Consider the following 25,943-nt stretch of genomic DNA (forward strand, 5'->3'; position numbering starts at 1 on the left):
CGGGTGGTGGTGATGCATGTCATTAATGCCAGCACTGGGAGGCAGAGGTAGGGTGAATCTGAGAGTTCAAGGCCAACCTGATCTAAGGGTGAGTTCCAGAACAGCCAGGGATACACAGAGAAACCCTGTCTTGGAAAACAGGGTGAGAGAAAGCAAGAAAAAGAATGAACATCTCTCCATGTACTTTCAGGACTTGTTGGCAATGGTAGCCTCCCATTACAAGCCGTGGAACAGCATATTCTTCCGAGATCAGAGGAGATCGGGTGCGTTCAGGGTGGTGTGGCCATAGACGGAACAACATATTCTTACTGATTGACAAAGCTGTCTCTGTTTACTCAGTGTCTGTTTCTTATTCGCCCAAATAACATCCTTGATGGTTAAGAAATGGAATGGGCATGCTTGTTAAACTATTCTTAAACTATTTCTAGATAGTACCTGAACTCATTGCTGTTACATGATGGGGAAAAAAAGTCAATGTATCAAGAAAACCAAAGTGATGGTGGCTAAAGTCTTTCCTGGTATCTTACAGTACTCTTCAATTTACATCTCGGAAAATGGTTGTTTTGAATATTAATAGACCATGGTTTTTAATATAAGCTTGAACTTTCTTTCAGCTATATTTACAAAAGATTTTTGTGTGTGTGAAATAAGATCCGGTTCCTGATCAGTAAGTGACAAAATTTTTTAAAAAATATTGTGGGCATCTTCCCAAATCCCATCCTCAGTGAACTCCCCCTTACTCCCAGTTGTGTTCCTTAACTTACCTGTGTCCCGTATATGAGTTACTGACCTCAAATAGTGGACCCCAAAACACATGTAAACGGCTCATACAGGACACCTCAAACTTTAATTATGCTTAATTTCTATAAAGGCGTATCTCATTCTAATCGAACATCTGGAGCTCATTCATTAAAGTATATCAGCTATCTTTCATGTGAGGTTTATTTCTCTTGTATTTTATCTTTAAGCTTGGCAAATCTGAGAAGGATTTGATACGCTGTAAGATCTGTAAAGATGAACCTTGGACCATTCTTTTTTTTCCAGCTAAGCCAAGAGTACTCTTCGAGCTCTCTGCTTATCCCATGAAGGCGATATCACCAGACCCAACTACTTGGAGCCGCATAACTGAAGCGTCTGCTTCCTTTGGAAGCCTGTCCCTCCTCCGCTCATGTCACCAAGGTCCCTCTTGCTGCCAAGCATGCTGAACTCCTTTGGGACCTACATCTCATGAGACGTTCTTGACCACCATTTCCTTCTTGAAGCTTCCGCCCACATTTATCAGCTGAGCACCTATATGCTTGAGCGGGGTGGCTTTCACTCTCCCACCAAAGCCCACAGTGATGTCAGATTCTAGCCCATCCTTGGCTCTCCCCTTTCAGTCCGGTCCAGAATCTCCTATCCCGGCTAGTGGTGCTACCATACCATTTAGGAATCTTTCTCAGCAGCCTAGGGGAGAGTCTCAATCTGCTACTCCCGTGGTACGTCCATCCTGCCTGAGCGTTTCTGTCTAGAGTTCTCTTCAGAACGGCCACAACAGCCATGTGTCACATCCTCTTCATTTGCCCTATATGTGACCTCCCTCTGGTTGCAGTAAATCTCTCCATCCCTCTGAAAGCAAAGCAAAGGAGCTTTCTCCCCATCTTTGCAGTCAGTAATTGACTGCCTTCGGTGAGAACTCTGACTTCCCGAGGAGCACATCCAGAGAGTTCCCTTTCGCTCCAGTGTTCTCTCCTGGGCATCTGTTCTGCATGCTCAGCTGGCCCTTCTGCAATGTGATAGCCTTTCCAGCATTCATTTCCATATTCCTTGTATTTTCCTCTTTACAAGAAGTCAGCAGGCTTGCTTCTTGCTCAGAGAAGTCTGCTGCAGAGAAGAAAAGCAGAAGTTGTCTGAAAGACTTTTCCTTCCTGCCTTTAATTTCCTAAACTCTAAAATTACCAAAGAACTTTGGTCAAGAAGGAGAAGAGGTACTTTTCGGGAAATCCTGGAAGAGAAGGCTTTCTCTGGAATCAGGAGGAGAAAATCGTACACCCTCCTGTCTGGCAGTTTGGAGGGCCGGGTTGGGTGGGGACTGAAACTTTCGAAAGACAACTTTGCTGTTTCTGGCTTTGGTATTTCCTGGGTCAAATGACAACCCGCATTTCCATGCCATCACTGTATGCCCTGCTCTTTCTGTAATTACATTCAGCCGAGACTGAGATGGGAGTGACTCAGATCAGCTCTCCCAGCTTAGAGATGCTGAAAATTGTCCCCAGACCTCCAAGACTCTGAAAGCTGGTTTTGGAAAGAGAGACTCCATTTTTAACTGACTCACGAGAGTGTAAATTTTTAGGTGACATAGCATGCCGTTTCAATACATGTAATGTAAAGTGTACCAATTAAATCAAGAAAACCGGCCTACCACTGAGATGTTTAGATTCTTTGACTTAGGAACATTCATAATGTCCATGGGTAATTTTATATGTGCAATTAATTGATGTCAACCGTAGTCATCCTCTTGTACCTTAGAGCCCCACAAGTTCCTTCTTCTCTCAGTTATACGCCCGTCCCCGTTAGCCCTCCTTCCTCTTTTCCCATCTCTCACATACTCGTCATAGTTTCTGGCAACCATTATGCCTGCTTGCTCTCCAGGCCTGAAGAGATCAGCATTAGTCCCCAGTTTGATGATCCTCTCTCAGTGGCTTCTACTGCCCTCCCCCAATCAAGGACTCTTCTTCCTCAGGTCCATAGGTTGACCTCGTAGAGGTAGCCGTCATAGCTCTTCCTTAGTGCATACCAGGCAATCAATAAACACCCACTGAGCAATAAAGACAAATTTATTTTTCTAGGAATATGCTTGTCTCGGGGTCCAGACCATCTCTCCCACTAAAAAGAAAAATACAAGGTTGCTGCATGGTTATAGGAACAGACCTTCCTGGGGTGGCAAGGGAATGAAGAAAAGACAGACACAGAGAGAAATCTGAGACTGAGTGATCTGAACTCTCAGTGGGAGAACCTGCAGTACCCAGGAAGCTCAGCCTGTCTATTATATACAGTTGAACATGGAGGCAGGGCTATTTCACACAGCTGAACAAAGAGGCGGGGTTATGACACACAAGTAAACAAGAAGGCAGAGTCTATGGTCCACAGCTGGATAAGACAGACAGGTTCAGTCTTCATAGAAGAACCCTCTGGAGGGGGGCAGTCGGTCTTCGAGTCCTGAACATCTCGGGGGAGAAAGTTATGATGGACGTCTCCTGCAGACACTGTCAACATCCACACAAACAGAAGAGAAGGCTTCCCATTTCCCTCAGGTCTGAGGCTGGAGCCCTATCTATAGCTGATCCTGTAACAACAACACACATTCATTCAGGACCCCACACACTCAGGGCTTCCTCCACTACCCACACAAGGCAAAATGTTTAAAATATGTTCTGGAAAGATCTATGAATTGACAAGAGACTAAGAGGTAGAGCAGCATGAAGACAGGATGAAGGCCAGAGGGCAGAGGGCAGAGGGCAGAGGGCAGAGGGCAGAGGTCACCCTCTGGCCTCAAGGCTAAACCTGAGTCTGGACTTTGCTTTCTGCAACCCTGCCTGAAAGGCAGAAGGAAAAGATAACATCTGCTTACTAGAAGACCAGTAAAAATGGGCCCCCCAGAAGCAAAATAAAAGAATGAAGAAGAAATAATAGTGTTTTTGAAAGCCCACTCCCAAACTCACTAAAGATGACACACGTGAGCCATAAAGCAGGTCTAGAAACATTTAGAAAATTTGGAACACACCGACGAGAGTCTGTGTCCATAATGCAACTAAGAAAAGGTTTAATTTCAGAAGGTAACTGACCTGATGGTACAGACAGGGTTATAATCCCAGCACTTGGGAGGAAGAGGTGGAAGATCAAGAATTTGAGGCCAGCTTGGGTATAGAATAAAACCTTATCTCAAATGATAATAAAATAAAACAATTAAAATTAAATAGGTAAAGATAACTAGAAAAACCGATAGGCTAAGAGAGTTGTGGTCAAGAAACAAGGCTGTAAGGAGATAGAGTAATGCTGCAAGGCTATGTATTAGATATTTAATACTAGGTATTAAAGCTTCGGAAGCAAAAGTTGAACAAGTAATTAATGAGAATTGTAAAAGAAACCTTTTGAGATGTAAGCAGCTTAAAGGTTAGAAAAAGAACAGTGAAATAAAGGCAAATAGAAGAAAGTAATAAAGGCAAAAATAATAAATCTAGAAACGAACACACAGCTGAAAAAACACCTGCCCAAGTTAGTTTATCTAAGACACGTAAATGTACAAACCTTGTGGAAGACAATGTAGAAAAAAAGGAAGACACCTATGTGACTAACATAAAACTATAATCACACACAACCTACAGATTACAAAGAGAATGTTGTTTTCATGCTAATCAATTCAGAAACTGAACAAGAAAGTCAGGACAAAGTCATAATCATGCAAGAACTTACACCCGTCGATACTTTCCAGGAGGGAAAATCCAGCCTGAAACAGTTCTGCAAAGGCTTTTGGTCCAACACTCGACAGGTGAGAAAGTCCAGCCTCATACAAGCTATCCCACAGTGTAGGATAGGGGCTTCTTTTCCAGGTCATTTCGTGGAGCTAGTGTAGCACGACACCTAAATCTGATTTTAAGAGCACGAGGAAGAAACTATCCAGTCCAATCTCACTCAATATAGATGCAAAACCCCTGGATGGCATTTTAGCAATTTCAACCTGGCAAAATAAAGCACCATAGCCAAACTGACGAATACAAGTTAGGATAGCGTGAGAGAAGCAGTTAGTGTAATTCACCACATTAAAGACCTGGTGGTTATCTGAACATATGCCGCCATTCGTCATCCATGCAAAGTTCATGGACAGTTAAGAATGCTTCTCTGTGTGTTTGTTTTTTAAGACAGGCTCTCACATTGGCCTGGCCAGTCTGGAACTTTCTATGTAGACCAGACTGGTTTCACAGGGATCCATCTGCCTCTGCCTCCCGGAGTGCTAGGATTACAGACAATTGTCACCACACGCTTCAGGAATGCTTTTCTTGAAGAAGGGAATTTATAGAAACCTTCAGAAATTATCACAAGCTACCCTTCCTTTGAAAATCAAGCACAGTGTCATGTTTGCTGCATTTTTGCTCAGTACTGTGTAAGGACCAAGGCAGTAGACGATGGGAAGAAGTAAAATATATCCAGATAGGCAGCGGGAAAATCACAAGAATGTGATGGAGGATGTACATATTCAAAAGAATATTTAAAATACAGTACAGAGTGTAAGCCTTTATAATGTTGCTGGATGCCAGAATCAACATACAAAATCATTAGCACTTAAAAACAGTGGCAACAAAGAGGACGTTTTTGTTGTTTTGTTTTTGATCTGTGTTTTTAAAGATCCTGTTGTATGTCAGTATTCTCTGAGACAAACTGTCATCTTCATCAGATCAGCTGTGCCTGCTTGCAAAGGTTCATCACAGTTGGGTTGTGGATGTAGAAGGAGCGGCAGGCTGCATTCCCGCCTGGCTCCCGCATGGCTAGTTTTACACCCAGAAATAACAAGACGCAAACTGTATTCATTTAAACACTGCCTGGCCCATTAGTTTCAGCCTCTTATTGGCTAATTCTCACATCTTGCTTTAACCCATATTTAGTAATCTGTGTAGCACCACAAGGTGGTGGTTTACCAGGAAAGATCCTAACCTACGTCTGTCTCAGAGAGGAAAATCATGGTGACTGCCTCACTGCCTTCTTCCTCCCAGCATTCTTTTCTGTCTACTCTGCCTACCTAATTTTCTGTCCTATCAAAGGGCCAAGGCAGTTTCTTTATTAACCAATGAAAGTAACACATAGACAGATGACCCTCCTCCATCATGTGGAAGGTTGACTTTCCCTCATAAGGGGAAGGGCAGAGCAGGTCATGGAACCCTCAGCCAAGCATCTAGCCTCACTTCTCAGCCAGTTATGCACAACCCTACTCTAACCTCACATGGCCTTGGGAAGGGGCAAGGAAAGATGAGGGGAGGGGTCTCCAGCTTCAAAGCTGACGGGAATCATCTTTCATGATATATGCAGACCTGGTGTGGCTGCTTAGAAACCACCCACACTCCTGCCCATAACCCCTTGCTCATAGCTCTGTAAATAAGTCTAAGAAACTCATTGGTTCCCCCGAGTGGAGGGGAAACCGTACCTTAGCTTGTAGTTGGGAGCTTAGAGGAGGTGGACATAGTTTAAATCTTCCTCAGGGAAGAAACTGTAGCAACAGATCTATTCAGAATGATACGAAAGAACAAGGCACTAAGAGCCAAATCTAACAGAACACATGCCTGACCTTTATAAAGATCACTGAAGGATCATGAAGCAGATCAAACGAGAGGAATGATGTGTGCGTGCATCTGCGTGTCTGCGTATGGAGGCTAAAGGTGCTGGGGTGCAAACAAAAGCCTTCAAGGTCGGCAAACACTCTGCCACTGAGCTGCTCTCCCTGCCCTTGATCTTCTGCAACAGTTTTTCTTTCCTATCTCAGGCTGGCCTTGAAGTCATGATTTTCCTGCTTCTGTCTCCTGAGTGCTGCGGTTATAGGCATGTGTCATTATACCCAGCTAGAAATAACAGACAGAAATATCTCTATAATTAATCTAGGGAGTCAATGCAATTATGCAGAGGCCTATTCTTCAAGAAATTCTTAAAGAATATAAAAGTAAGACTTAGCACGTAGCTATCAAAACTCCAATAAGAAGGGCAGATGGTATTGGTACATGGATAGACTAAATACTTCAGTGTGAGGGAACGGGAGTGAGAGAGGATAATGGGGACTGACCAAAGTACATGACTTACATGCATGAAAATGTCATAAAGAAACCTGTTTTGTACAACAGCTATACACGAATAAACACAACAGAAATGCCCACGACAAACAGGGTGCAGGTACTGGGCACGCAGCTCGGTTGGTAGAGTGTTCTACTAGAATGCAAGAAACTTTGGGTTCAATCCCAGTACTTCATATCCGGGAGGGGTGAGGGGTGAATGCCTGTGATTCTATCACAGTCCTAAGCTTAAATCATGAATTAAACCCCACACACCAATCAATAGTGGGAGACTTCAACACTCCACTCTCACCACTGGACAGGTCAGTCAGACAAGAAACAGAGAAATAAGAGAACTAACAGATGTTATGACTCAAATGGACTTAACAGACATCTATAGAATATTCCATCCAAATGAAAAAGATCCTAACACTTAGAAAGCAGAAGTCCGAGGATCGGAAGTTCAAGATCATCCTCGGCTATTTAGTGAGTTTGAGGTCAGTAAGCTACAGGAGAGCCGAGAGAGAGAAAGAGAGAGAGACAGAGAGAGAGAGAGACAGACACAGACACAGACACAGACACAGACACAGAGAGAGATTGAATTTTTAAAAAGACATGTATATGGCTAGCTTGCGTTAACTAGCTTGATTTACTAAGGAGAGGCAAGGAAGCTCTGAGTGAGTAATGTCCTGGATGAACGTGTATTGTTTGACGTGGGCACAGCCATGTCAAGAAATTCAGCCTTAAACCTATGGGAAAGTGGCAAAGCCTCCCCTTTAGAACAGCCAGCGGCTCTCAACCCGTGGGTCATGACCCCTTTGGCAAACCTCTATCTCCAAAAGTATTTGCACTGTGATTCAAAACAGTAGCAAAAATACAGTATGAAATGACAATGAAAATAATTTTATGGTTGGGGGTCACCACAACATGAGGCACTGTATTAAAGGGTCGCAGCATTGGGAAGGCTGAGAACCACTGCTTTAGAGTGAGGCTCAGAGAGACAATGAAGCCTTTCATGTGTGGATGTTGATAATGTGTACAGAAAATATCCACCACAGCTTTCTCTCCACTTGCCCGTATTTTGACCTGAAGACTGCGCCTGCCAAGATTAAACTTGTCTAAAGTAAACTTGCCTCCTGGGTTCAGCTTGTGCACCATAAATCCTGTCTCCTTCTTTATCTGTGTGCGTCAACCCTGCCACCTTGTTCAGCTGTACACAGTAAGCCCACTTCTCTTTTCAACTGTATATAAATACACTGTATATAAATATAAAAACACTCTCAGCTTCTGGTGCTGAGGTGTCTCCTTCAGCCCCACGCCAGCTTTCTGGTCTATGTGTTTGTCTTCCCCCCCCCCTCCCTCACTCCTGCGTGATTTGAATAAGAATGGCCCCCACAGGCTCATTTGTTTGAAGCACTTGACTCCCAGTTGGTAAAATTCTTTGGGATGAATCAGCAGGTGTGGCCTTGTTCAAGGAGGCAGGATTTGAGCTTCAAGAAGCCTGGTATCATTCCCTGGGTGCTCTCTGCTCTGTGTTTCAGATCCAGATGTGAGCTCTCAGCAGCTCTGCCAACATGCCTTTGTTCTGCCACCACAGACTCTCCCTCTGAAAATGTAAGCCCAACTAAATGATTTTTTTTTGTAAGTTGCCTTGGTCATGGTGTTTTGTCATGGCACCTGAAACGTGAGCAAACTGGTTAGTACCAGAAAGTGTGCTATCGTTCTGGCAGGCCTTACCATGTTGGTGTGTGGAGGGACGTGGAAGGAAGGAAGACTTTGGGACTTTGGATTAGGAAAGTGGGTGAGCACTGTAAGAGCTTACTAGGCCACTCTATTAGGAGATTTGAAGAGAGTGGCATAGTGCTGAGGGTAACACAGACTATGGAGGCCCAGCGCAAGATGGTTTAGAGGGGAACCATATTAGCACCTGAGCTAGAGATCTCTTGGGATATCCTTGAAAAGAATATATCAGCTTTCTTCTCTTGTCTTCTCTTGTCTTTGCCTGAGGCTAAATTGAAAAGTAATGGGCTAACTTCTTTAGTGGTGGAGATTTGAAGACGGCTGGATGTCAGCTCTGATGCGTGGTCATTAGTAATCATGCTTATGAAGCTGTACAATGGAAAAGAGCAAGTAGAGCAAAAAGAAGCACAGCACACAGCGGAAAGAGAAAAAGAGCACAAGGAGATTTAATATGGGAGCCAAAGCTTGGGCTGAAAGAGGTAAGATTAAGGAGAGGCCTGATTGAGAACAGAATAAAGAGAGGGGTACCGTCAGGGCTCACCCCACTTAGCTAAGCTTCCAACCTGTGAAAGGAAAAGGCCTAAGGCAGCAACATATCAAAGCTGCTACAAACGAGATTTACGGGGGCCAGGGTTCACCCCAAGTTGGTATTCAAACATGGCAGCATCATCCACATGATTCTGACTTTGGAGTTGTGAGTGATACACGAGTAAAGGGGTTGTAGAGTCTTTCTCTGTGGTTAAGGAGAGTCACTGAGACTAGGCATATGGCAGGGGAGTGCCTGCATGGAGTTTCCCAGAGCCATTGCATGAAGCTATGAAAGTGAAGCCTGGATTATATCAGAGACCCCAAGATGTTGGAGGTGTCAGAGCCCTGGGACATTTGCCAGGGAGAGTCACATACATGGAGAAAACCAGCTGACTCCTCATACTGTAATAATTTTAGAAAACAGTTTGATACTTCCTAGACAGCAAGTTGACAGTCCACATCCACAAGCTGTTCCAGAGTTAGATTCCTGCCCTGGGGAACAACCACACAAAAGGGCACAAAGACACATATAATAATAATATAGCAGGACCTCTCATAATTCCCAGGGGCGGGAAGCAGCCCCTTACGGTGGGACACTCAGCTGCTGCATCATCACATCGCCAAGCACGACCTGATTATATCAGCATGGATGAATCTGGAAAATACAATCTCGAGCAAGCAAGCATCAAATGTTAGCGTCTCATCCTGCCAATTCTACTCCATGATACATTGTCTAAGGATAAAAACAAAGGCAATAAACACCAGAAGGGAAAACAAGAAAATAAATAACAGCTTTCAGGAAAAGGGTCTGTAATCCCAGCACTTGGGAAGAGAGATGAAGAATTAAGAGTTCAAATATAGCCTTAGCTACAACCATGAATTTGAGGTCGGCCTGATCTACATGAGACCCTGTCTCAACAAACAAACAAACACAAATAAATAAACAAGCAAGTTTCAGAAAAGGACTGCCTGAGAAACAGAGAGGTTGCTACAATCTCAGAGGGACACACAGAGCATCTTTGTACCAGTCATTTAGCATTGCTTAGACTCACAGTACTGCATCTTTATTTTACAATAAAAATTTAAGATAACTGAAAGACAGAAAAATGAATTAAATCAGTATATCTCTTTGTACTTTGTATTTTGTCAAAATGTGTACAAAATTATGTATAAGTTTCATTAATATCACTTACAAGACAAAAATCAGATTATTTAAGAATTTCCCTAACACCTTGCAAGGAATGGCTTCTTTTTTTTCTTTAAACATGGTGTTATATAATTTGTTTTGTAATCAGCATCACTCCTGTTTTATAAATAGTAAACTGAGGCACGAAGTGAGCCATTGTGCTTCAGTTGGTTATTCATATAGCAGCAGGTGGAACCCAAAAGCTTAGCAAGTGTTCATATTGATAACTTCAAAAATCTTGGAAAATCTGAACTCAAATATACTTTTTTTTGTTCCTTGCTATATTTATTAGCTTATTTTGTCTCAGATTTAATTCTTGTAAAACACAAGAAACCTTTCTAAATGATGAGGAGTTATGTAAAATGGGTCAGGCAGTCAAAGAAGAAATAGCTGAAGTATAGGAGCTTTTTTTTTAAAAGGTCACCTGTAATTTACATTGCATGTCTTGAGTGCGGTGCACGTAGGTCTCTCTGCGTTTGCTCTTCTGCTCTGAGCAGTAGAGCCCTACAGCGTCGGTCATGCCAGGCGATTGCATCGCTCTGAGAGTAGAGCCCTCTCCCCCGAAACACCCCCACCCTCCCGCGTCAGTCACACCAGATAAGCACATCGCTTGGAGCCCCACAGCGTCAGTCATGCCAGGCAAGCGCACCCAGGTCCTCTGGAAGAGCGGTACACACCCAGTCCAGCCCAGGTCCTCTGTTAGAGCAGTACAGCCCAGTCCGATTCAGGTCCTCTGGTACATGACCAGTCTGACTGTTGAGCTGTCTCTTCAGCTCTATCTAGTTACTTTTGAGATAGGGTTTCCTACGGAGCCCAGGCTGGCCTTGAAGCTACTACATTCAAGTCCTGGAACTCATGATCCTTCTGCCTTAGGCTCTCTCTGACAGCTGGATTTAGACCTTGCCTCGTTTGCTTTCTTTAAGAATGATGGTTATAATTATTTGTCTTGAGAACTTCCATCCTTCTAGTTATTCCATGAGCATTCTTATTTTCATTGACATCTTCTACCAGCTCATAAAATTGGAGCCCCCAGGGACCAATGTGTTAGAACCATTGCTGGAGCTGAAATCTCTATGGAGAGCTGATGTGGAATTCCCCTCTGTATGCTATGAATACCATTGGTTAATATAGAAACTGTCTTGGGCCTTTGCAGGGAATAGACGTAGGCGGGAAAAACTAAACTGAATGCTGGGAGAAAGGAGGCAGAGTCAGGGAGAAACCAAGGGAGCCCCACCAGAGACAGCCTCTGGAACTTTTCCCAGTAAGCCCCAGCCTCGTGGCATTACACAGATTAATAGAAATGGGTTAAATTAAGATGTAAGAATTAGCCAATAAGAAGCTAGAGCTAATGGGCCAAGCAGTGGTTTAATTAATACAGTTTCTGTGTGATTATTTCGGGGCTAAGTGGCCAGGAACTAACTAGCAGCCTCCTCCAACAGATAGCCATCTTGTCTAACTAAATCTCTTGGGGCATGGCTGGGGTAACTTACAACATAACCAGCAGTTAGGACTACTGCCCTATGCCACAGACAGATCTATCCATGGAAGGCTGAGCTGGAATCTCTCAAAAAACCATGAACTATTTGGAGTACCCACTGCCTCCCACAGTTTTCAACCAGCCAACCAGTGAAGAGAAAAATATGTGCTACCGATTCTACACAAGGACTGGGCGGCAGAGCTGAGGTAACGAGTCTGTGCCCAGCTCCGAGTTAGTTCACACTGCATGCAAGAGTGTCTTTCAGGCTGCCCCTTGCCCTGGGTGACTCCATTTTGGGTATAAATATTGAGACAGAATGACTCAGCAGCTCACTGTGACTCTGTGAGTAACCAGCCATTATCTTTCCAGAACAGACCATTGGGCTCAGACAGACAACTTATTAATGTAAATAAAATATTGCTGCCAGCGAATTTATAAAGTTAAGTCAGGAAGACCTGGACATATGGGCTTATCAGAATCGTGTCACAAAAGACAGGCCTAGAAGCTTATCAAGTATAGCAGATATAATCCCTTCACCTAGGGCTATAGAAGAAGGAGCACCCCAAAGCTGAGTCACGACAGCATTCTGACCCATCACCCAGTCACTCATGATAAGTGTTGAACAGGAAAATTGCTGCAACCAAGGACCTCTGCCTCATTTCCTGGGCTCCGGCTCAAATTCAGTTTCTCCCGCCCAAGACATTTAGCCCACTTCATACTGCCTACTACCTGGCACACTCTTATGTGTCTCTGGTACTTCAAGCATCCTAGTTGGTCCTATTTAGGGGCTTTTCCTTGTGGGTGTTATTAGTTCATCCACTATAACTCTCTCTTTCTCTGTCTGTCTCTTTCTCTCTCTACCTCTCGTGTGTATGTCCCTTCCCCCCACCAAGATAAAACTCATACGATACCCAGACTTTGTTTTAGCTGAGAATGGAAAAGATAAAGGATAAAGTATAAATAGGAAGGAACAAGGATAAACAAGCTAAAACATCTACTCAGACAAACCATCATGTAAATAACAAAAAACATCTGCGGCCGGTCTGTAGCTGTATGTGTGTGGGTGTGTGTACTTCTGGTGTATTGTTAATAATTAAGATTGAATGGAAGCCCATGTTGACTGACAACCATGGATAGCAAGGGAGATCAGGAGTTCTTGGTGAGTGTGCTGGTAAGCTTTTGTCAACTTGGCACAGACCTAGACATAGACAGAAGGAGGAATCTTAATTAAGAAAATACCCCATCTCAGCTGGGTGGTAGTGGTGGTGTACACCTTTAATTCCAGCACTTGAGAGATAGAGGCAGGCTAATCTCTGTGGGTTCGAGGCCAGCCTGGTCTACAAGAGCTAGTTCCAAGACAGGCTCAAAAAAAAAAGCCCCATCTTGACCATCCCATTCCCTCATGTTCTCCTCCCCGCTCCCTTTCTCTCCTCCTCCCCTTCTGCCCTCTCTTCTCCACCTATACTCAAGGGGAGAGCAAGGAAAGAGATATATTGATTGAGGGAACCATCATGGGGCTAGCAAGAAACCTGGCACTAGGGAAATTCCCAGAAATCCACAAAGATGACTCCTAGCAATAGTGGAGAGGGTGGCTGAACTGGCCTTCCCCCTGTAATTAGATTGATGACTACCTTACTTGTCATCATAGAACCTTCATCCAGCATCTGATGGGAGCAGATGCAGAGATCCACAGTGAAGTACTGGGCTGAGCTCCCAAAGTCCAGTCGAAGAGAGAAAGAGAGAGAGAGAGAGAGAGAGAGAGAGAGAGAAAGGGGGGGGTGATAATATGAGCAAAGGGATCAAGACCATGATGGGGATACCCACAGAAACACCTGACCTGACCTAGTGGGAGCTCACGGGCTCCAGACTGAAGTAGGGGAATGAACATAGGACCAAACTAAGCCAGTGACAGCTGTATGGCTGGAGCTGTCTGTGGGGTCACTGGCAGTCGGACCAGGATTTATCCCTGGTGTTTGAACTGGCTTTTTGAAGACCATTCTCTTTGGAGGGATACCTTGCTTAGCTTAGATGTAGAGGGGAAGGGCCTTGGTCCTGCCTCAAAGCGACGTGCCTGACTTTGCTGACTCCCCGTAGGAAGTCTTACCCTCTTTGAGGAGTGGCTGGGAGTAGGGTGGGTGAGAAGGTAGAGGGAGTAGGAGGAAGGAAGTATGTATTGGGACCGGGATTGGTATGTAAAATGAGAAAAGACTGTTTTTTTTTTTTCAAAAAAAAAATAATTAATTAATTAAAAACTTTAAAAATGCTTTCATAAGTTTGGCATTTTCTTAATCAGCATTGATATGGGAGGGCCCAGACTGTTGTGGGTGGTGCTATACTTAAGGCAGGTGGTCTTGGGATCTACAAGAAAGCAGGATAAGCAAGTCATTGGAAGCAAGTCAGTAAGCAGTGTCCCTTCATGGTCTCTGTTTCATCAGTCTGCCTGCAGGTTTTTGCCTTGAGTTCCCGTCCTGACTTCCTTTGATCATAAACTGTGACCCAAGAGTTCTCAGCTGCAATAAAACCTTTCCTTCTAGAGTTACTTTTGATCATGGTGTTTATAGCACATCAATAGAGACCCAAATTAAGATAGTAGATTAAGTCAAAAATAAAATAAAAATAACCTAGCTTGGGAAGTTATTGTTACTCAATAAACTTTGACAATGTAGAAAGACACAAATGTTTCTTGCAAAGCTTCTCACATCAATTAACATCCTCAGCAGAATCCTGCTCATTCAAAAGGGTACCAGGACTAGAGGTATAGCTGAGGATGGAGTGCTAGCTTAGTGTCCAAAGCCCATGCATGTGTGTGTGAGCGCGCGTGTGTGAGCACGCAGGAATATACGGCTCATAGGAAAAGTAATTAGAAATCTGTATTTTTCTTTCAAACAAATTAACTGCTTGATAATCGGGGTGATGTTTAGTCCTTGTTAACAGAAACAGCACTTGCTCGTGAGGAGCTCAGTGTGATTTTCTGCCCCTTGGCAGTGGATGTTTGTGATTGCATAGTCCAGCAATAGATGGCGAAATCATTTGATGTCGGCTGCAAGGGACGGGAGTTTTGAAAGGCACTCACCTCAGAAGGAGTGTGCCCTCAGCACGCGTGGAGGCTTTTGGGCGTGCAGCTGTAGTGCAGCCATGGTTCTGCAGGAGGCTGGCCTAGAAAACCCGATACTGACTTTTAACCGTCCTGCTCTTCCAGGCTGCCTTTATCGGTGGCTGTTGTCTTCATTTCTTTTCAAAATAGCTCCGAATTTGAATGGGATGCCTGGACTGTTGCAAATTGTTTTTAAGACTGTGCTACGAGAAGATGGACATCTGGTCTCTTAAACTCTTCCTAAGGAAGCTCCAGAGACTCCTTGCTTCCTGCACAGTGCTGAGTTGCATGCTGACCAGGACAGAGGCCTTGCTGTCTTAGAGACTCTACTTCAGTGGGTTAATAGTTTTTCTCCTCTTCCTCCTGTCTCACCCTCCTCACTCTGTCTCCCGAAAGTCCTTTTTATCCATGATTCTCCCCTCTCCCTTATATTTCTCTAAATGGCTTATTAATGTTAGACAGATGTCTCCAGACAGAGAAGGTGTGGTCAGCCTTGTAGGTGATTGTCTGCTCTGTTGACTTCATCTCCTTTGCGAAGAGACTTCTGTTGTTAATATTCCCTGGAGTTCAGGAGATAAATATGTAGTCATCTTACAGTCCTGTGTGAGTGTTAACTGATCAGCGAATCTATGCCCCCCCCCCAAGCTAAGTAGTTCATGTTCACCATCCAAGAGCCCAGGGATGGCCCACTTGGTTAACATCAGCTTCTAGGCACAGAATTAGTCCAGGTTTGTCTCAAAGAGCACAGAAAGAAGGAAAGGGGCCAACTGGGTGGGGAGGTCCCATGAGTCCTTGTTGGGCCACTGTCGCCAACTCCTGTAGTAGACAGCACATCCTGCTCCCATAGCACCCTCCCCTCCCAGACATAGCTCCACAAGATACTCGGGCTTTGTTCTTGCCTAGAAAGGAAAAGTACAAACTGGGGAGGGGCAAGGAGGAGCAGGATAAGAAAGCCCAGGCTGGCTGTGAACAAGAAAGAACATTTTTAGATTTGGGGAGAGGAGAAGGAGGAGGAGGAGGACCTTCCCCAAAGCTGAAGGTATCTCCCTCCAATAAGCAGCTTCTTCCCAAACTTCAAGCGTTGAGAATTTTCTTTATTTCTCTTGGATTTCCCTGTGATCTGCTGCCAGAAAACACAGCTCTGTATATCAATAGTCCAGAAGAAGATGAAGTCTGGGAAGGAAACTTCTGGAATGATCATATAAAAGACTCAAAAGGGGATGTGGAATTTGCAGAGGAAGGGCTCCTCATTGTGCTCTGCTTGGAGTCTAAACTTAGGTCCCACATGAACAAGTGTGCGCAGGCACGAAAAACTCTTCATGCTGGGACAGCATCTCTCCCCTGTCCATTTTTCACGTCCTGGAGGACATTTTATGTTGCTCCTGTTGAGGTTTGGAGACAGAGCTCTTGAGAAGACAGGGCCCTGGCCTCAGAGTGGCTTGTCAACTCGCCCGTGTTGAACTCAGCGAAAACTGCTAACGGTGTTTGCTAACATGGATTTGAAGGCATTCTGAATGAACGCTCAAACTAGTATCAGGAGCCAAGCAGCCACACCGAAACTTAAAATCTCAATTACTATTTGCACCATCCATTCAATTTCAAACCTATGTGGATTTTCTATTTCATTTGTCTTTTTGTATACATGGCTGCTTTGTCCAACTTATTTGTAACTTCCTGAAGAACTAAAATATGTCCTTCAATTATTTGCAGCTCTGTTATGAGTTTAGAAAACAATAACAACAGTGATTATAAGTGCCTGTCCCTGTTACTGCCTCTGCCACAAATACCTATTAGATTTCTGGAACATTGTCTATCATGGAAGGCTGTGTATCTGAGACACACAAATACACCATACACATATATATGCACACATACATCACATACACACACCACACACATATACCATATTCACACATACACACACAACACACATATACATACATACATATATGGCGCACGCACATCATTCTCTACCCTTTTCCTTATGTGTACCTGACAAGCTAGCCTTCCTTGGAGCCATACTCTTCCCCGTTATGCATGTGCTGATTTAGGCTCAGCCTTCAGGTTGCCTCTGTCAGAAAGCCTGCCCTCAGGAAGCTCCATCTCACCACCCTGCTTATTTCCTACAACCTTCACCCCTGTTGTGCATCTCTCGTGCGAGGCTGCACTTGTCATTTCCCTTTGCTGGCCGTTCTCCCTCCGACACACAGTGCAGTATCTGGCATTTACTACTCAATGACTGTCTATTAGTTCAATAACCTAAGTCCTAACATCTCAGGGTACCTTCACCTCTGCGGATTGCACAGAATAAATCAGTAGCTTGTTGCTAAAGATCTTATGCTTTACAAAAGGATTCGAGGCAGATTTCAAAAAGAAGTGTTTCCCTATCAAAGACTTCTTTTGTATCTCAAAAGTTGTTCAGGGACATGGCAGCAGTATAACCTGAGGTGAAGAACATCTTTCTTACACATACAGGGTTTAATTGACAGCAACTGCTAACAACAACACTGTCTTCTAAATTGTGGGCACTTCTAATTAAACAGACATAAAACAGCAGGCAGATCAATAAAGAGCAGGGGCCGTTCTTATAAGCCCAGCCTCGCATCATACATCACATCAGGTCTTTAGTCTGCTGTGGTTAGTGGCTGTGAGTTTACGTCAGTGTGGTGAAGGAGGCTGGGAATGAGCGAGCAGAGCTCGGTTACTGGTTCTGGATGAGGTGGATTCTCACATATGGGAAAGAAAGACGGACTTACTCAGCCTTACATCTGTGTGTTGAGGAGGGCTGGAACGAAGCATTGAGGAAACAGAATTTACACTCACAGGTGTAACCGCTGCTACATAGGTAAGGGGAATTTCCAATCCACATTTCTCAAGGGGTGGTGTATCTATTACAGAAAAGGGAACTATGGAAATCAGTGTGAAGAATTCTTTTTTAAATTTATTTTTCGTTCATTGGTGTTTTGCCTAAACATATGTCTGTGTGAGGGTCCCGAATCCCCTGGAACTGAAGTTACAGACAGTTGTGAGCTGCCATGTGGTTGCTGGGAATTGAACCCAGGTCCTCTGGAGGAGCAGTTGGCACTCTTGACCACTGAGCCATTTCTTCAGCCCCAATGTGAAGGAGTCTTTGGGGTTTTTTTTTTGTTTGTTTTGTTTTTTGGTTTTTTGTTTTGTTTTGTTTTTTGAGACTGTGTAGCCCTGGCTGTCCTGGAACTCACTCTGTAGACCAGGCTGGCCTTGAACTCACAGAACTCCACTTAACTCTGCTTTCTGAGTGTTGGGATTAAAGGCATGTGCCACCACTACTCAACATGAAGGATTATTAAGAAAAAACAAAGCAAAATAAAACAATCCCCCCCAACAAATAAACAAACCAAGAAAGAAAGCTGCCCTATGAGCCACCTCTACCTCTCCTGCGCACACCTGATGGTTCCTTTTCTACCTGCACACCACTGCTGTTACACCCATGATGGTTAATAGACCCAGCTGAATGCACAACAACAGATAAATGGGTAATGAAAATGTGGTACACAGACGAATGGAGTTGTACTATCTGTAAGGAAAACGAAATGATAGAATTTGGAAAATAAGGTCCTTATGTTCTCCCGTGTGTGTGTGTGTGTGTGTGTGTGTGTGTGTGTGTGTGTGTATGTATATATATGTATGTATTGGGTGGAGCCTAAAAAACTAAAGGAGACCGAAAGGAGGTGAAAAGAGATGCGGAGGATCTAGAGAGAAGGCTAAACAGTTAAGAGACCTGGCTGCTCTTCCAGACGACCCGGGTGTTTTCCCGGCATCCGTATGTGAGATCAACTGTCTGTAACTCCAGTCCCAGAGGATATGGCACTTCATGGGGAACCAGGTATGCATATGATACCTAGAACATACATGCCGGCAAAACACCCACACATATAAAATAAATTTTAAAATAAAATAAGAAAGAGAGATGCTGAGGAAGAGGCAGTAGGGGTTGGGGTGGGGGAGGTAGAAGGACACAAATAGCAGGAGAGCAGGGAAAAGACGAGGGGAGGACAGAGATGGGAGCAATAAGATGGGGAAGAGGAGGAGGGAGGAGGAGGACAGCTAGAAGAACAACGAAAACAAACCACACTTGCATAGGATGCAATGGAACCCAAGACTTTGGAGGCTAGTAACTTTAAAATAGGAGAATGGAATTAATAGAAGCTCTGAAAAGAAAGAAAGAATACATAACATGAAATAAGAGAATAGGAACTCCAAAGGCTTCATAAAAAGGTTTCTTTTCGTTATTTTAACTCATGTCTCTTTGTGGGTGTGTGTACATGAGTGCAGTGCTGGGGAAAGCGAGAAGCGTTGTATTCCAAGGGGCTTACAGGGGTTGGGAGTCAAGATGTGGGGCCCGGTGAACTCAGGACTCCTGCAAAAGCAGTATATGCTCTTAACTTCCAAACCATCTCCCCAGCCTGGAACTTTTGCAATTTTTATTAAATTAAAACAGTGCCAATTAGTCCATAAATTCCCAATTAAATAAAAGAAACTGCTAAGGAAGTTTTCCTAAATATAAAAAAACCTTGATATTTTGGAATTTTGGGGCATATGTCAAAAATTTTATTTTACCGTATAATTCTACTAAGAATAAATTAATTAACACTTATAGTAATATACAGCATAGAAATTGCTAGGAATTCAACTAACCCACTCTAAAAATATTTGTAAAGTAAACAATTTTACAGTTTTAGTGTGTAATGTAAATAAAGTTATATTTCTGGTTGTTTCTCACTCACTAATCTTTATGTTGGGCCCAGTTAGGTCAGCAGGTTTGTTTCCTTTTGATACGTGCTGATGCAGACAGCAGCAACTGAGCGTGTGGTATGACTCGCTCAAATTACCCAGCTAGCCATGTGGAGCCGGTTGGGAATGGAGCAGAAAGGCTTGACTCACTGCGTTGTCTTTCCAAGTTGCGAAATCTCCCTTCTTCCTGTTGACATATCTGGCTTACCAGCACATCTTCTGTACCTAGCAGAGAACTCAACATGGCACCAGACAGAGAGAAATACAGTCTGGGCTCCTATTAGCTCCCTATGCCCCCACAGAACTCATAAAGTAGGGTCTTCCATGAACACCAGCAAGTTAGGCAGACCTCCACCAAAGGCTGTGCCTACCGGCTGATGTTGGAGACCCTCACCAAACGCTGTGCCTACTGGTAGATGATGGAGACCCTCACCAAACGCTGTGCCTACTGGCAGATGATGGAGACCCTCACCAAGGGCCGTGCCTACAGGCAGATGTTAGAGATCTTCACCAAAGGCCATGCCTACTGGCAGATGTTAGAAGGTGAAAAAAAAAACCTTCTTTGTTTCTTAAAAGGGGTTAAAAAGTATATTTATTGTATATACTTGCAAGTTACTTACAAAAGAAATTAATTTTTCATGTTTTTGGCGTGTGTGCTGTGGTACACATATGTGAATGTCTGTTTGGACATGTGTACCTGAATTCCTGAACATGTGTACATGTGTACAGAGGTTAGAGGTTAGTGTCTGTGTCTTCACTGACCGATCTCCATCTCATATATTGAGGCAGGGTCTCTCACTTGAATCCAGAGCTCAGCAGTTTAACTAGTCTGGCTAGGCAGGATCCCCAGCCTTTGCCTGCCAAGTACCATAATGACGAGTGGACGGCCATATCTACCTGGCTCTAGGAGGATGATGGGGATCTGAATTCTGTATTTAGCATCTCACAGTATAGTTCTGTAAGAAACAAACTAGCTGAGTATGGTGGTTCATGCCTGTAAAGCCAGCACTTGGAAGGCTGAGCAGGAGGCAGTAAAAGTTCTGGGCCACTCTGAACTTCAGACTGGAACCTTGTCCAAAAAATAAATAAATAAATAAATAAATAAATAAATAAATAAATAAATAAGAAAGAAAAGGTTGACATACCCTAAAAGAACCCAGAGGAGTTTTCCAAATCTAAATTTAAAATAGGACCCCCTCCAATAAAAATAATAGATTTTTTTCAAAGGCTAACACTAATTAGATCACACCTGAACATCGATTGCTGCTTTGTGTAAATTGGAAAAGCCAAAGGGGCCAATCAGGTCAACTTATGCTGATCAACCTATAGAGAAACTGTTCTGATCAATCATTTTATTTTCTTCTTGCTCCTGGCTTTTGTTGTCTGAAAGCTGCCACTAACTATATTCTGTCTGTTATATATTACACAAATTATCTATAATATATAACTATATTTCCATATAGCCTCCTCTTGATACTGGCTCTTGAATTTCATGTCTTTTTCTCAATCTTTCACCAACTTTGTGATTGCCTGGCTGAATCCCAGTCATCTGTGATATGTTGGCCCAAAGGTCACAGTTCAGTATGTAAACAGACAGTCTTGAGAGTTTGTCAGTGAGCGATGTTTATATCAGATTATTTGCTATTTCTGTAGGCAATCCATTGGCTCAGCCAGATCAACATGGCTAGAAATTCTGAAATATCCTGCTCTGCTAAGATGTCATCCCTATTAGGGATTCTGAGTTTGAGCGTTAGACCTTTGCTAACATTAAGCATGTATTTTCATGGTTCGGGGAAGATGACTCAGTTGGTAACCAGCCAGTCTAGCATAATCAGCAAGCTCAGTGAGAGACCCTGATTCAAAAAAAATTAAAGTGGAGAGTGACTGAGGGGGGACACGATATAAAACTCTTGTCTCCATGTGTACCTGCACATATGTGTGCATACACACACAGACATATACATACAAACACATACATATACATGCAATAAAAACAAAATGTGTATTTTCAAAGGGTATTATTATTTTATTTTTGTTTTGTTTTGTCTCGTTTTTTGAGATAGGGCTATACTGCTTACTATGTAGTCCTTGCTGACTGAACACTAGCCCCGCCCCAAGCTCACAGGGACCCTCGGCCTCTGCCTCCTGCTCGAGTGACGTAATTCATCTGCCATCACACCTGCTTGGGGTTATTCTTTTACACTAGAGACCCACAGCATAGTTTAAAGGCCAGTGAGGGAATGGAGCTTAGTCCAGGACTGGGGCTGGCTCTTGGGTCAGGGGGGCTGTTAGGGCAGACAAGCCCCGTGTATCTGAAGCCTTTAAAAGCCTATGGGGCCAGACGTTTGGTCATCCAAAATGGGCCCCAGGCTAGTGAGCCCCAGTGGACCACACTAAAAGGAGGTGTGTGATACACAGTGGGGAAGAATAAACTCCCCCGCTTAATGAACTGCTCTGGAGCCAACTCTGACTCTATCTATAGTGAAAGCCGTTTGTATTGGAGACCCACTAATATTCGCGTTGTTCTGTCTGCCTCACCATCAAATCCAGAAGCACTTGGTGGTATTGTTGTGCCCAGGTCACGACCCCCAGAGAGAGACCACCAGAGAGGCCCAGACTGTAACAAGCAAGGTTTAATCAGCATAATACAAACATGTTTGGAACTCATCTCCATCCCCGTTACAACAAGGTAGAGAGGAGTTGTATCTCCTCTGTGGGGTAAGCTTTTAAAGGCATAACTACAAAGAGAGTCTTTGAAGATGCTTTGGCATGGGTACAAGGACTTTTGCTCCCTCCCATTCTGTTAAGTCAGGTTTTTTTCTTGTTTTTAGAGAGGCCACTGTTCTTGAGTTAGGCCATCTTTATCAGCCTGTACCAGGTGGCTGGCTGGGTTGAGCTAAGTGACCTTGTGCTCAGAATATCCCGGGTGGGAGAGGGATATTTTCTGCTAGAAAATTTCTTCTTGCCCCTTTGAGAATAAGGGGTGAGGGTCCCACAGTATCAGGTCCAAGGCGTACCCTACTTCCTCCCAAAAGGGCAGGCCCACTGATCTGATTCCAAATTGAGTCTAGCTGGACTATAGAAAGATTTCTGGCCATTAGATAAAAGCTGGCATTGCTCAGGAGCTTGCGAAATGGGCTCCCTCTGTTAAAAGGAGCCATTTCCCTTGGCTCTGGCAGAAGGAAGATGTTTCTCCATAAACCTGGGGTTGCATATAAAAACCCCCAACTTCCACAGTCCCTGTTAGAAATATTTTCTAACACGAGCTCTCTGTCGACACAAAAATCCCAGTCAAGCCGAATCAAAACAAGCCGAATTAAAAGATATCCAGGTTTAATAGGACTCTTGCTCTAGGGTGGCCTGAAAGTGAAGGGAAGCCGCCAACATGAAGGGAGGGGGGAGGACCACGTGTTGACTTTCTGGGGAGCAGTTTAAATAGAATGGGGAAGTGGTCCTTACCTCCTCAGGGGAGGTGTCAAGGTGCAAGGGCCAGAGACCGGGATTTACAGTCCCTTTGTGGTATATTTCACAGAGACCCCTCCCCCCACAAGCATCCTGGCTCTTCTCCCCTCCTCCTCTACCTTAAAGCCCCAGGCTACTTACTGAGTGCACAGACTTTCCGCCCTGCAGCTTCTCATCTTCCCTATAGCCCAAGTGATTTTTCCAATCCCCACGTCCCTAGCCCTGGCCATGTTCAGTCTTCTGCTTTTTCTTAGCTCTGGACTCTTCCAGATGCCTCTGGATGTTCTCTCTGATCCACAGTAAAAGCCTGTCCCTCATCATGGAGCCATTTTGGTGACTTCTTGACTGCACCCCTGTATACAGGTTGCCAGGGCTTGTTAGCCCAGTTGTTACACGTTGTATACAGGGGGGCATTATGTCCAGAAGGCAAGTAAACTTACGTTGCAGAGAAACACTCCTCATGTAAGAGGAATGGAGAAAATCACTGCTTTAATTATGCCAATACTGAGGGTAAATTATGTCTAATACATTTATTTGTCTAAAACTCAACTTTACTTGTCACAATAAGTCAAAATGAAGAAAAAAATTAGGCCTTGAAAATATATTTTATAGATAGCTGCCTTCTGTCTCAATGGGACCATGAAAACCCTGCTCAAAAATTAGACTGTCGTCCTGATTCTTGTCTCCCCACTTTTCATGTGTCTTTGGGGGGCAAGACGATTGCACCTTCTGAAAGTTAGGAGAAAGTCAGCGGAACCTGAGGTTTTCCAAGGCAGCAAAACAGAGGAAGTTCTTAGGTGTTGGTGAGGGCTGTCTCTCCCACTACTCAGAGTAAGCTAGACCTGTGTTTATACCACTCCCTCATGTGTGTGTGTGTTATGTGGGTGTCTATGTGTTGTATGCTGTGTATGTGTGTATATATGCATGTCTATGTGTTGTGGGCTATGTATGTGCTGTATGTATGCATCTCTATGTATTGTGTGCTGTGTGCATGTATCTGTGTGTATGTTGGGTCCACAGGGGTTGTGCAAAGATAGGGGACAGACCATTAAAGTCTATTAAACCAGAAGCAAACTTTATTTCAGAGAAAGAAAAAAAAAATCTCCACGGAGCACAAAAAGCTTATCAGCTAGCTGAGACCGCAGCCAGAAATGGGCTTGTATGACTGTGGCAATGGGCTGTTCCAAACGTCCCTCTTTATAGCAAGAAGCAAGCATTAGGAGTAAACAAAAGAATTTTTTCAGTCTCAAGGTAAAACTCACATTCAAATGGCCCTTTTTTATAACTTCCATTAACAGAGCTTTTTAGTTAAACTAGTGTTTGTATTTAGCCCATTGTTTCTCTCTGGCATTCTCTGCTGGTGTTTACCAAGGCTCTCTGCTCCCCTGACACTGCCTGTTTTTGCTTAGCAGGAAAGGGTATGGGACAATGTACAACCAAAAAGTCAGGTGCATCCCATCATTTAAAAGTTAACTCAGCCCACATCAGTTGCTGGTCATTGGTGGCCAGGGGGTTATCTAAAAGTTGACCCTCAGTTTGCAGAGCGACTCTCAGTTTGCAGGCAGATCTCTGGGTTGTAAAGCAGAGTAACCCACTGTTAATAGTTAATCCTTAAACTGCTGAGAAAGCTGCTGACAGTCTGTTCTCATCATTCTAGGCTTACAACTTTATATTTCTTTACTTCTACATTCCTATTTCTGGAACCTACATTTCGATTTTCTTATTCTTGGGCTCTTCATGTATAAGCATATGCGTCTGTGTGTTGTGTTGCTGTGCGCTATGTGTGTGGTGTGTCACATGTGTGTGTGTGTGTGTGTATGGTATGGTTTGTGTATTCTTGTGTTTGTGCGTTTGTGCATGTGTATGTGGATGTTCCAATCAGGATTTCACGCATTCGAGGCAAGGCTTCTCCTACAGAGCTACACCCGCAGCCTTCACCTGCTCCTTTACACTCCCAGAGAAAGCCAAAGTCACCTACTGCCGCCAGCTCCCACTTTCCAGCCCCTTGACTTCCAAAGGCCAGAATCTTGGTGCAGCTGCGAGAGGAAACAGCTTGTGTGGCGGTGTGGAGAGACATTCCCATCTTTCCTGCAGGCTTCCTCGGCTCAGCCACACTCTGTCAATACTGCATGTTCCCACCAGAAAGCATTAAGAACATGAGTGAAAATATTACACGGATATAAATTCCTTATTTCACCACATGCTTCAAAAGACTGCTGTGTGGGGAGAGAAGCTCTCCCTATGCCTTTTTTTCTTTTCTCAATTGTTTCTATTGAGCTACACATTTCCCCACTCTCCTTCCTCCCTCTCATCTCCCCTCCCTTTACCTTTAATATGTTTTCATTGTCTTTTGAACAGGGGACCCCTCAGAAAATGAGCAGGAAATAGGGCAGCAAAATAGGAGAACCGCTTCGTAGCCAACTAAGTCACATGACACTCTGTCAGGCACATTTGCCTGTGTAGTCAAATTCATCCCTTCACTGCTTCCTCTGTAGCCCAGGCGGGCCTGGAATGGACAGAAGGCCTCCTCCTGTGTCTGTCTCCTGAAACCACAACCTGAGCCCCACGCCTGCTGAGTACACATTCTTTACCCCACCCATGAAAGCATGAAAATCTTACAAACATTTACGGGATATCACGTGACATTTCAATAGACGTGTTTATTGAATAATGTTTATGTCAGGATCAGCACACCACGTAACTCCTCCACCTCATTTCTTCATACTGATTATATTCAAACTCCTTCCTTCTGTTTCCTTTGCGCAGGATTTGGTTCTTTTCTGTAGTCACCCTGCTTTGCAAAGTTCTTTCTTTTTTAAATTTGCACTTATTTGTTTAGTGTGCTTGTGCGCGTGCACCCACCTGCACATGCCATGGCATGTATGGGAAGGT

The 25,943-nt window shown here is 43.9% G+C and overlaps 1 long non-coding RNA gene across 1 annotated transcript; it reads right to left on the reverse strand.

Moving 5' to 3' along the window:
- Nucleotides 1–828: 828 nt before the first annotated feature.
- On the reverse strand, nt 829–25,729 carry LOC125401610 (uncharacterized). The gene is made up of 2 exons (XR_015736840.1): nt 25,379–25,729; nt 829–1,863 (listed from the first exon to the last, which is right to left on the reverse strand). It is a non-coding gene; the product is annotated as an uncharacterized LOC125401610 (long non-coding RNA).
- Between the last annotated feature and the right edge of the window lie 214 nt (nt 25,730–25,943).

The sequence above is a fragment of the Myodes glareolus genome, chromosome 27, assembly GCF_982192425.1.
Source record: "Myodes glareolus chromosome 27, mMyoGla1.1, whole genome shotgun sequence".
Lineage (NCBI taxonomy): Eukaryota > Metazoa > Chordata > Mammalia > Rodentia > Cricetidae > Myodes > Myodes glareolus.